The following is a 12305-nucleotide window of genomic DNA, read 5'->3' as shown; positions in this document are numbered from 1 at the left end:
GCCGGCGTATCCCTTAGTGCGTTCCTCAGACCAGGAAGAAGGTGAGAAGGTGTGGCCACCTTGTCACCCATGCCGTACCTTTGATGGCAGAGCAGTGACAGCAGCGAGTAACACTGGGTATTTAGTGCGAAACAACTCGGGACAGGACTGTGGGTCACTGTCTTGATCTTTAGTAACTTCTCCCTTGCCAAGAACTCAGCCTCAGCTTAAACAGAAAGCCTCTCCCCGGAAAGCTCTTTCTTCCTTAGTTTTCATCCTTGTTTCTCGGTACCTAGTGTTGGGCTTGCTGCAGAGTGGACATTCCAAAGGTTGCTTAACATATGAATTAGTTACTGGATAAAATATTGTACACAGAGGCCAGATCCTCAAAACAATGAAAGTCATCAATTGAGTAAAGCCATTCAAAATAGAAAGTTGGGTTTAAGGGTGGGCTGGCTGCATCACCTCTGTACTTCACAGGAGGGGCTGTGAGTTAGCCGGTTCCCACGTGAGAACCTGCAGCTCTGAGAGGATCGGCTTCTTATTTGGCAAACGGGGAATAGCCAGGACTTCAGCTCCCACTCTGACTCCAGGACCTTGGTTTTTATTCTTTTATAGACGTGCTTCTCAGTCCTGGAGGCATGTCAGAATCAACTGGGACTCAAAAAAACCAAAACAAAAAACAAAACAACAAAACCCAAAAAACTTTGGCCCTGCCCGCAAAAATTCCGATGTCGCTGGCCTGGAGCAGGGCCTGGCCGTGGGGTTTGTTATGTTCCCCACGTTTAGCCTTGTAGTCCACCTTCCTCCTTCCTGAACTCTGTTCTGAGGGTGGGCTTTAGCCAAGAGGGCAAGTCTCTAGAGTATCTCGAGCTATTCTGTCCTCCAGGTGGCCCTCACCTAGTCTCCCTATCGAGAGCTGGGGTCACGCTGCGCACGGTGACCCCCGCAGTCCCCGACGTGCCAGTGCTCCCTGGCTGGTCTCCTCCTGCCGTGAGCAGCCTTCGGTTGCCCAGTGTCGTACAAATACGGTGCTATTAATTCCTGTGTGTGTCATGACTTTAAAAAGTCTGAAAAGCACCACCTTAGACTGGGCAGTGTGCTAAATGGCTCTTGTTCTTATTTGCCTGTATGTTTCAGGAAGTTCTTTTTTGGGGGCCCCCATGTCCAGTGCACACAGTCTTCCCGCAGCAAGGGACTAAGCTGGCCTTGGACCAGCAACCTTGTCACCTGCCGATGGCTGCTTGCTCGTGCCTGTGAAGAGAAAATCATTTGCCAGTGCAAAACATCCAGTGCCCGGCTTTGGCTCCAGCACGCCGGGGCCCTGGCCAGCGTCAGGCCAGGCAGGGCAGCTCGTCAGGTCAGGGGTGTCTGGGCCCACGGATGTCTTAGTCACCACCTCTGTGCTGGGCTCCTCCCTTCCTGCTGCTGATGGAACAGGAGACGCAAGCGCGCCCTGCAGTGCAGCAGAATTATCCCAGGTTCGCGCCAGTGCACAAATGCATGCATACACATGCATGCACCAATCAGAAAAATTGTTTTAAAGATTTTAAAAATTTTATTTCTAAAACTTGCCCTCTAAGCCCATGCCCTAGGTTTTTAAACCAATAATGGGCCCACCAGTAGCCTCCAGTGCCTGGAACTGTGCCTGGCAGTGCTTGATCAATATTTGTTGGATGCTGAAGGAGTTTTGCTACGACCTGGAGCCGCTCAGCCACCACGGGGCTGCTGCAGCATGAGGGCCGAATGCTTGGAATCATCAGCTGCTGGGGAGACGTTAGGCCTTAACAGCAGGCCTAGTCCAGTCTGAGTGGCAAAGAGTAACGTCCTTTTTTCTTCAAGGAAGAGAAGAAAGGGGTTTTCTAGTCTAGTTTCCCTGCAGGGGAAAAGTAAGGAGAAGGAAACAGATCCATCTAGTTACAACCCAGACACCCGTGAACCAGATTAACAGAAGGGTGACACCTGCCTTCAGAATGTTTTCTCCAGCTGATAACCTGCTCCCCGATCCCCTCGGATCAGGGTCAAAGCATCAGAGAGGCTTGAAAAAATGCAGATTCCTGGGCCCCGCCCGCCCTCTGTATCTCAGGATGTGAGGGAAATGAGCAGAGATCCAGGTGACCCGCCTGCATCTCAGAGTGTGGGCCCTGGACCTGCAGAGAGGGGAGTAAAACGGGAAGGCATCACCGTGCAGTGCAGCAGCGACAGCGGGGGCGTGGCCGCAGACACGCTGTCAAAGCGAAGCTTTTCCTACTGATTCTGGCCGAGACTCAGCACAGGGACGGTTGTCCTGACTCTGCTCGTTCTGATCCCTCGTGATGAGCGGGGTCATCGAGCCGTGCCAAGGTCGCTTTGCTCTGTGTTTGCTACCATACAAGAAGCACTTTTGTCATAATAAGCTACATGTTCTAGTCACTTGTTTGAAAAGTCAATTTGTAGGTATTTTAAGAAGATTCCTGTAATCTCGTACAAGATTAATATGTGAAAAATAAGCTCCTCTTGACTGTGTTTTTGAGAACAATTCCAGTAAAAGGGCTAAAAATTGACAACGTTATTTTATACAACCCAGCTCACAAATCTCCTCTGACTTTTGTTCCTCACACCCTGGAGTTTCTGCTGGTCACAAAACTCCGATGCTGATTGAGGGCTTCGTTTGAGAACTTCTTTACAGCAGATGAGAACCAATATTAATTTCAGGTGAATTTCCAAAAGATAGACTGCATTTTGGCCACGTTGGGAGCTGTGTGGGCAGGAATATTACGCGCCCCAGTGTTAACCTTGTGTCTCTCGTAGCTGTTGAGACCGTCCTCCCAGATCTCCTTCAAGGGACACGCGTTCTCTTTGCATCAGAGGAAGCACTCCGGGGTCGGGACACAGTGGGGTGTCTGTGCTGTGTGTATTCTTGGCTGGAGTAAAATAATGCGCAAGTTATTCTAAAGTTAGGGGAGTCCTTTTTATTAAGCCAATACAGAAAATAAAACTTTACCCCCTTAACTTCCAAAGAGAAGCATCTATTCAGAACCAAAACACATGATGTTATAATTTGCATGTAAACTCTGAGGACTTAGAAATAAAAAAAAAAAAAACTCAGAAAGTGACACTAAAGGGTCCCTTGTGGGTCCACTGCACCCACAGATGCCCTCTGCTGAAACCTGTGCTGTGGTCATAGAAGAGTCCATGTCACCGCATTTGCGTGTCCGGCAGCTCGTTCTATTGTTAATATATAAATAACTCATTAAAATGCCATTGCTCTTCATTGGAAATATGCGGGATGTATAGCCTCAAATGGATGAATTATCACTCTCCTGCTTCTGAATGATTATTCTCAAGGTATCTGGGATAGAAAGTAGCAACTGTCCGCCCCCCAGCAGCAGGCTGAAGTGGGTGCATAACGCATGCCGTGTGGGCTGCTGCAGGTGCCGGGGTGGTCCCGGTGGGAGGATGCGGACGTGTGAGAGGTGGTGCGGGATGAGAAGTCAGATGTGCTCTTACGAGGCGTATGCATTTCATTTAGTCATATTCCAAAGGCAGACACCCCGAAGCTCCATTTCTGTGGCAATCCCATTTGCGGAAATAAATAAATAAATAAATAAATAAATAAATAAAACGTTTAAAAACTCTTTTCCAGTCCCACAATGATCACAGCTATTTGCTGGACCGTCTGAATCTAATCAAGGTGCAGTGTCAGTAGAAATGCCTCTGTCACTGGGATAATGGCTGCCTGCTGCCACGTAAAAGCCGTATGTTGGTTTGCTTAGTAATGACCTGGCTGTTTATCTTTTTTAGTGGTAATGAGTATTTTGACTCTGGTGCAGCTTTTCTTATTGTGTTCCCCATACTCGGAAGATAAATTACAACTGTGCGTAGAAGCTAACCACCACCTTCAAGCAGCCGCAGACCTCGCCAGGCTCAGAGGGCTTCATAACCAAGGGCTGAATTTGGACTCGCCCAAACCTGTTTGCTTGATTTGAGCAGAACGTGTTCCAGAACTCCAACCCAGCCTCATTAGGGCTTGGCCAGGCCCCTGCCACCCCTTCAAAAGTTGATTGAAAAAAAAAGCTCAGAAGGCCCGAAAGTCTTCAGAGCTTACCTAAAAAATGAAAACGCACCTCGTCTCAAAGTGGTGCAAAATAGTCAATATCAAAGAAAAAGAAAAGGAGTGTCTTTTAAGTGTGTCTTGCTGACCCATAATCTTAGGGGCCATAAGGGAGGGACTTCATCAAGGCATCACCGTTTTGTTGATGTGCTGCAGAAGGAACCAGATGGCACCAGGGGTGGAATTCAGAGGAAACTGTTGGACACATTAAAATGGGCTGGAATAAAGGTTGTAACAAGCCAGCAAACGTGGGGAACCACGTTCAGTGTGAAGGAAGCTCTGGTCTCCACTCTGGCAGACGTCTGTGATGATTAGGAAAACCCAACAGTGTCGATACAGTCTGTATCTCCAAGCACACATCCTCCCAGGCTCTTGAAGAACCTATCTGTAATCCTTCAAGTAGATTTGAGAAAGTAGTTATTTGTAAAGTAAGCTTTGGCTTTAGTGCACTGTTCACTCAGGGCTTGCAAACGAGAAGGTCTGGGAAAAGCGGTGTGGGAAGCAGTGTATCAGATGGCTCCTGCGGTCTGTCCTGTTCTGTGTCTATCGTGAAAAGGAAGAGGGAGCATGAGAAGTTCTTGTCTTCAGCTGGGATACCTTTGTTCCTTTAAATGTTTTGCAGCACAGGGCTTGGCTCTGATTTTTGTTGGAAGGGACGGGGACACACCACCTGCCCAGCGAGTCTATGGACTGGCTGGGCGCCTTTGGGCAAATTCTTAAACTGTGATAAACCAAGCCTGAGCCCCAGAAGGGCGTGGATGGTTCCACAAGACACGCACCTATGACAGCATATTGGCAACCACGCCGCAGCCAAAGGCAGGCGCTGTCAGCGGCCACCCTCCTCATTGCCCAACCACACACACCCAGCGATGTTGTCTTTGAATCATGAGCTGATAGAAACTTCATATTCTTCACATGTCACTTTGATTTGGTGACTGTGTAAATAATCTTGCGACATAAATTTGAAATCTTAAAGTTTCTCAGAGAACAGAGCCAGCCAGGCTCATCATCCACCATGATTTGAAGAGGCAGTTAGACATTGTTTTCAACAAAAGGGTGGTGCGGACATTTTCTGTATTCTTTAAAATGTTTAGATACTTCTGAGGCCACGTAAATAGGACTCTTGTCCAATTAGCGGCTTTCTTTCCTTCTTCTAAGGAGGTAACTCACAGTCCCGGGGCGAAATTTCCTCCTTTTGGCTTTGTCTTCTCAAAGCCTAGTCTCTGAAAGTGTTTTTTTTTTTGTTGTTGTTGTTGTTTTTTACATTTTTATATTGAGTTATAGTCATTTTACAATGCTGTGTCAAATTCCAGTGTAGAGCACAATTTTTCAGTTATACATGAACATATATATATTCATTGTCACCTGAAAGTGTTTTTAAGAAGCTTCCTAGCCACTTTGAAGTCATACAATGACAGAATAATTCACTTTCATTCATCCAACCACCTTTCCATACTCCTGAGTATTTACATGATACTCTGTTGCTGTTGTAAGACCCTTGAGTGGTGTCAGTAATGACTGTGTGTGCGCGCATGTGTCTGTGTGTGAGAGAGAGCGAGCAGGAAAGGGGTACGAAGGAGTCAGTATAATTTACTTATTTTCTTCCATATGTCTTCTGGTACATTTTCAAAAAGCATTTAATGAGTCTTTAGATAAATCACCTTTTCTTATTCTTTTTTAATTAAGCACTATGTCAAGCCTCTGGATTTTCACTTTTAGGTACTAAGCAAAATATTTAAATACTTCATTGTAAACTGCCGTTTTGCTGGCCCCGTTACAAGTAGTAAAAAGCTGTTAAATTGAAAATAGAAACAGCTGGCTTCGCCACGGTCCTCTTATAGTGTCATATAATTAATAGGATGCTTTTAATTTGGAGGGACTCCTGTGACGTCCTGTAAGCCAGTTCCAGCAGTCTGGAACAGCGAAACACCCGAGGAAATGGGGACAGGCTCCACTCCACACCCTGTTGTTACTGATCGTCTCAAAGTGTGGCGGAGGACAGCACACTGGGACAGCACACTCTCGGGGGGATGGGCTGAGTCCGTTCCATTTCCTAGAGAGACTGGTGGCAGAGACGGCGGAGTCAGGACTGTCTCATCATCTCAGAAGGCACTCCTTCAAGACTTGAGGATGCCAGTACCCAGAATTCCAGGAATAAGAACAGCCACTCACAAATAGGTTAAATTCAGTGGAAACACATGTGAAAGAATTCACTTATGTAACAAGAAACTAGAAACAGGAAAGCTGGAGGGGGGCTGCGTGAGAAAGAAAGGATGGCAGGAGTTCTGGGACCGCGGACCCTGAGAGTGGGGGACAGCGATGAGGCTGGGCCGGCCCCCACTCTTCCGGGACGAGAGACTGCATAGCCCAGCAGCCCTCAGCAGGTTACCCGACTGCGCTGCGCCTCAGTGTCACCATCGCCGCCATCAAAACAGCACCTGCCAGTACCTCTGAGGTGTTGTGAGGGTTACATCAGATAATCCATAGTTTTTAGCAGAGTGCCTCAAACAAAAAAAAAATTAGCTATTGTAATGCTGCTTTTCTGAATAGTGATTATTATTGTAAAATGGGGAACATGCTAGAGTTTTATTAAATCAAGAGAAAAAAGGAACGCGTCAAATACAGAACAGCCTGCTGGGAGGAGGATGGAGTGGGCGGCGGGGGTGTGCGCATGTGCGTGCTTGCCTGACCGAAAAGAAAGCAAGAGAAACCTAAACAGAAACCGTTGCAGCCGAAAATACCAACGTGGGCTCCCGTGGGACATTATGACGATCTGATCCAGGACTGATCTTAAAAAATAGCCGTTTGCCCTGGAAATCATTTTTAAACAGACACTTGCTCAAACCAAAGAGCAGGACCAGGTGATCTTAAAAGTTTTCTTCCAATTCAAGCTGCACAACAGGACTTTACATACAATCGAATTCTGTTTTGGTGCAGCACATACTCTCTGAAGGATGAAAACCTGGCAGCATTTACTGAGCCTGGGCCAGGCGGGCACAGCGCTTGCCCGAGGGGCAGAGTGACCACGGGGCAGTAAGGCCGTGGCTCTGCGCTGGGCGTTGATTAGCCGTGCGGTGTCCTCACCTGTAAAGTGGGGGTGACGGTGTCCGTCTAGGAGAGTTGTTGTGGAGACTCAGTGCCGTGCCGTCATGTAGTGGATGTTCAGTCAATGTAGCTCTTACAAGACATCCATTTATTCCTCATAAGAATCCTTTGGACAAGGTGTTATCCCATCCCTCAGATGAAGAAACTGAAACTCAAACAGGTTTGGTCTTGAAGGTGGTAAAGCCAGGATTCCAACCCAGGTCTGTGAGTCTTAGAGCTGAACGTCGTCGGGGGGCTCCTGAAAGCACTGACATTACTGGAAGCACTGCGCCCAAGCTCTTGTGCTTTCATGTGCTCTGCTCAGGCTGATGCCTGGGGAGAGATGCTCCTCTCGTGCCAGGTCCCCGCCTCACCCATCATGCTGTTTCTTGCCTAAAATTCCTTCTCCAAGCCCCTGTGCCATTCTGCTTACACCTGGTGATCCTGACGACCCAGCACAGGCACTGCCTCCTACAGGAAGCCTTCCCTGCCTGCTCCAGGCTGGCTGGGTCCCTCTCCTTTGTCCTTCCATGCCACCCAATAGGACTGTATGATGCTCAGTTCAAAAGGCCCAGCAGAGCACCAGGAACACCAGGTAGGCATTCAATAAATATAGAAATAAAAAGCCTACTTATATAAATTCTGGATTTTTAAAAGAAATCAGGTTAATTACAACAATATATTTCTTATAGTCAGCCGTCAATGTAACCCTCCTGATTCAGAAAACTATTCTAGCCAGAGCGATGGGAAGGACTCGTGAGGCTTCTGGAGGATTAGCAGCCCCGCTGTGGCCCCGGGCTCCCGAGGTCAGTGCCCCACAAGGCCGAGTTCCGGGACTGTCGGGGCTCTCATACTTCTTCTTGTGTTTTAAACTTTCCTTTCCTTTCTCCCCTACTTTCTTCAGCTCTGTGCATCATAGAAAATGATGCTGCCGCCGGGAGCACGTACTGGAAGCATTACTTCCCATAAGTAGATGGAATTTGTTTGCTTTGCTTTTACTTAGAAGGTATTTTCTCCATTTTCTTAAATTACTTCTGTCCATTTCTGTAACAAGCTCTGAATTTATTTTTATCTGTGTTCATGAAATACAGATGAAACTTCCCAAGTGGCAAAAACTATAAAGAACTATTCCTAGATTTTTTTTTAAAAAAAGTTATAATTTGCTTATAAATGCTATTTGTGATAATTAAGGTTTCTAAAACAGTAAGTTGACTGGTGATTTTTTTTTATAATAATACCCAGCATAGCATTTCCTGTCCCCCCCTTTTAAGAAAAATTTTGTATTGTGACATTTAAAAATATATGCAAAACTAGAGAAAATACAATATAGAACCCTCAAGTTTAAAAAGTTTCAGGTATCAACCTAGCATTTCTCTTCCCTTCCCCTCACTGTGTTTCCATCTTTGCCCATCTCAGTAGAAAGGAGGGCAGGGTACTCATTGGTCGCAATGTTGACTTTTCTACCTGTATCTCCTTCCTTCCCTGCTATTTCCACGTCCAGGGTTCCACCTGCAGTGACTGCTCCCCACATACCTCTCATTTGTCTACCCAGACCTACAAATACAGACACACACACACACACACACACACACACACACACTCACACAAGTGCACATCCACAGGTACACACACACCTTCACCCAGCCCTCTACCTCCCTTGGGCTTCAGCTATTAGGACAGAACTCTGGTTGGCAAGCTACTAACTTGGGTTAGTAGACATTAAAAAATATGAAGCCACAAGCGTTTCTGAAGATAAAATTATTCTATAGAAAAATACTCTGTAAGTCAGATTTTTTTTTAAGTACTGTTCTACTGATTGGTGGACTCCTGGCAGGTTGTTTTTCTGAATTTTGCTGCTTCATCCTCTGTGTTTTTCCAGTTTTCAACAATGAGTAGGTGTCGCTTTCATAATTTAAAAGTATCCCCCAGAAGTTGTGCTGAAGAGGTCACTTGGAAGTTGCCTCTGAATCTCTTAGCCAGCAAAATAAATCTGGGCCAGAAACTAAAGGAAATCTTTTCCTCAAGTTCAGACCATATTTTCCATGGCTGGGAAACCCAGAGGTGAAGAGAAAAGCCATTTCTTGGCCAAGGAGAGCTGAGTGGGTGAGAGGCTCCCACAACCCCAGTCCTGCCCTTTTCTCACCATCTTTATCCGTCTGTCTTTGTTCTCCACCCCACCCCTGGGCGGGGTCTTCTCCGCCCTCCCCGGGCAAGTTGGTCCTGCAGCGCTGGCACCACCTTGAGCCCTTCTGCCTCCTCCCTCCCCTGTAATTACCATGTGTGCACTGGCTCCACCGGAGAGTTGAAAGGATTAACCCGCCTGCTTCTGGTAAAGTAGGGCCTGGTGTTGTGTTATGTGCCGCACGTACATGTCGCATGACACGGTGTTCCCTAGGCAGCGTGAGGACTGTTGGGTGTAGGGAGCTCTGAAGGGTTGGAAACCTCTCCAAGCTGAATTTCTTTAGCTGTAAAGTGACAATCCCACATGGGTTGGCAGGATGAAATGTAGGGCACAGCACACGATGGAGCATAAGAGCTGCGAGGAAATGGAGTTAGAACCTCATGCGTATTCCTCTCCCCAGAAGAAGTTTTCATTGTCCTAAGAATCCTGACTTTCCAATCCCTTCTTCTGCCCCATCATGTCATGGTTGTACCAACAGTTTGAACATAGCCTCTGAGGTCTTGAGGTGTTTGGGTTCAGTTTGGCTTGATTCAGTTCAGTTTCCCCAAGCCTCAACTTTTTGTATCCCAACTGTTAAGTAAATTAGCTTCCCTACAAAGCTGATAATAATCAAGCTTTCTTGGGAGAAGGTGCAACATTAGCAGACTCTTACTGAACTGTATAAAAACTGTGCATTTCCCAAAGGGCATTGTTTATTTGTTGTCTCCTTGTTCATTTGTTTTTGCCTTTGTCTTTTGAAATTATAAATGAAGAGGCAGTATATTCAGTGGTGAAGAACAGAGGCTTTAGGATGAGACCTCGGTTGGAGCCTAAGCCAGGTGACGGCCATTCTGGGCTTCAACGTCCTCATTTGTGAAATGGGTATAATGTGGCCACCTCATAGGATCATTGTAAGAATGAAACGAGGTAAAGGCCATAAAACAGGCAGCTCACGCTTTGTTAATACTATTCAATAAATAGTAACTAGCATTAGAGCGGTTGCCCTCCAGGGGCTTGGATGTGACCATCCTCTGCCCATCACCCCAGGGGCAGCATGGGGGGCTTACAGCCTGCTCTGTGTTTAGCCAGCTGTGCATCTTTGAGCGTTACATTTCTCCACTGCTAGAATGGGAGGTCGATCTAGGTCATCCTGGAGATCCTTCACTTGTAAAAGTGTGGTTGGCTATTTACGAAAAAGTGCTATGACACTTCAAAGGGACAGAATGACTAACTGAGAGCATCTCAGGTCGACAGTGTTGACTTGCTTCTCTTTAGTCTTTCTGCTCATCCTCCCTTGCCCTAGTTCTCAACTCAGCTGTACATTAGACTTCCTTGGGGAGCTTTTTGAGAAATCCAGATGCTTGGGTCCTAACCCTGACCAATAATTACATCAGAATATCTGGCATTGGGCATCAGTATTTTTTTAAACATTCCCAGGTGATTCCATTGTGCAGCCAGGCTTAAGAAGCACTGCTCTATGTAAATGACACAGTCAAAAAGTAAGGCAAAGGAAACAGGACTTGGATAAGCCACAGGCTGCTTCTGCGAGGAGATGTGATTTCAGATACTGTAGTTTGATTGTCTCACTTTTCAATTGCTCTTTTCCTTAACACCGCTGAGAGCATAGCCTGACATCGGTCCCCATCGCCCTTGGAATGAAATCTAAACTCCTTGACCAGGCTTACACAGCTCTTTGTGATCTGACTTCTGTTGCCCCAGCCTCATTTTTCAGTTGGCCTGTCTCTACACCCCAGCGGAGAGTAATCACAGGCCAGGTTTTTCTACCTTCAAGCCTTTATGTCTTCTCCACCTCTCTCCTTTGTTATCTAACCTCCCACGCCTGTACTTGGCCCACTCTGCTTATTCTTCAGGTTCTCCTATGAACTTTCTTCTTCTTCCCTGTGTCCTCCTGTAGCCCACTCTGCATACCCACTGACACACTCGATCAAAATGTACTTAATCTGCACTCCCAGCCCCACAGATTTAAATTCCACAAAAGCAAGGAGTGTGGCTTATTCACCACTGCATCCCCTGTATTTCACATGATCAGGCTGAGTGAATTCTGGTGGGAAGAATGAACAAATAACTGAATGACTACACAAGAAAAAAGGAAAGAAATTCTTAAGGAACTGAGTCACAGTAAATTAGAGAAACCAGGTCCTGTAAATGAATGAATACACAAGAAACAATAAATTCTTAATGACTGATTCATACTGAACTAGGTAAGTCAGGTCCTACCCCTATACTCTCTTTCACTTAAGACCATTCTTTAATGCCAGGGGTGGGGGAGTCATAGCAAGGAAGCTGACTAACTTTTCACCAAAAGAAGCTTCATTTCCTTGGAGATTTGGGACGGCATTATTTGCTCCATAAACGAGAGTAATCACCAGAGTGCTAATACTAAAAAGCAAGAAAGAGGAATATATTTCAATATGTGTTAATGCATATTTTTGTGACCTTTATAATCCTCTTAGTTAATGAAATATTGGCAGATAAAAATGATAGGATATTTGCAATTTACTTTAAAAATCCCAGAGCGGGAGAGGGAGGAGTAGAGGTATAGGTGAAACAGGACTGAACAAGAGTTGATAGCTTTAGAAGCTGGATGGACACTTGGGGGTTCATTATATTATTATTATTTTTTTTTTTTTTTTGCTTTGGCATAAAGTTTGAAACTGCCCAAAACACAATGTTAAAAAAAAAAAAAGTCAAAAAATAAAAGGAAAATTGTGGAAGGACGTTTTTCTCAACATTGCCACTTGATTCAATGAGTGGTTTTTTTTTTTTTTGTTTTTTTTTTAAATTTAAAAAAAAGGGCAGCCCATACATCATCCGGAGCCAGCTTGGTCTTGGTCAGTTGAAAAACAGGAATGTTCTCCGAGGTTAGTAAACTGTAATCAGTTCCACATAGTTTTCAGGCACCAGAGTTTACAAATCACTGCAGTTGATTTGTAACTCCATTCATATGTCCACAAGAAATACAGCCTG

General features: G+C 45.8%; 1 protein-coding gene across 5 annotated transcripts in view; it reads left to right on the top strand.

The window, feature by feature from the left end:
* The window catches only part of KCTD1 (potassium channel tetramerization domain containing 1), a 158271-nt gene that overhangs the window by 124067 nt on the left and 21899 nt on the right, over positions 1–12305 (top strand). The gene's annotated exons all lie outside the window — the stretch shown is intronic.

Source organism: Camelus ferus, chromosome 24 (genome assembly GCF_009834535.1).
Source record: "Camelus ferus isolate YT-003-E chromosome 24, BCGSAC_Cfer_1.0, whole genome shotgun sequence".
In the NCBI taxonomy this organism is placed as follows: Eukaryota; Metazoa; Chordata; class Mammalia; order Artiodactyla; family Camelidae; genus Camelus; species Camelus ferus.
Note: the sequence above shows the minus strand (reverse complement) of the source record. Positions and strands in the feature narration are given on the sequence as shown.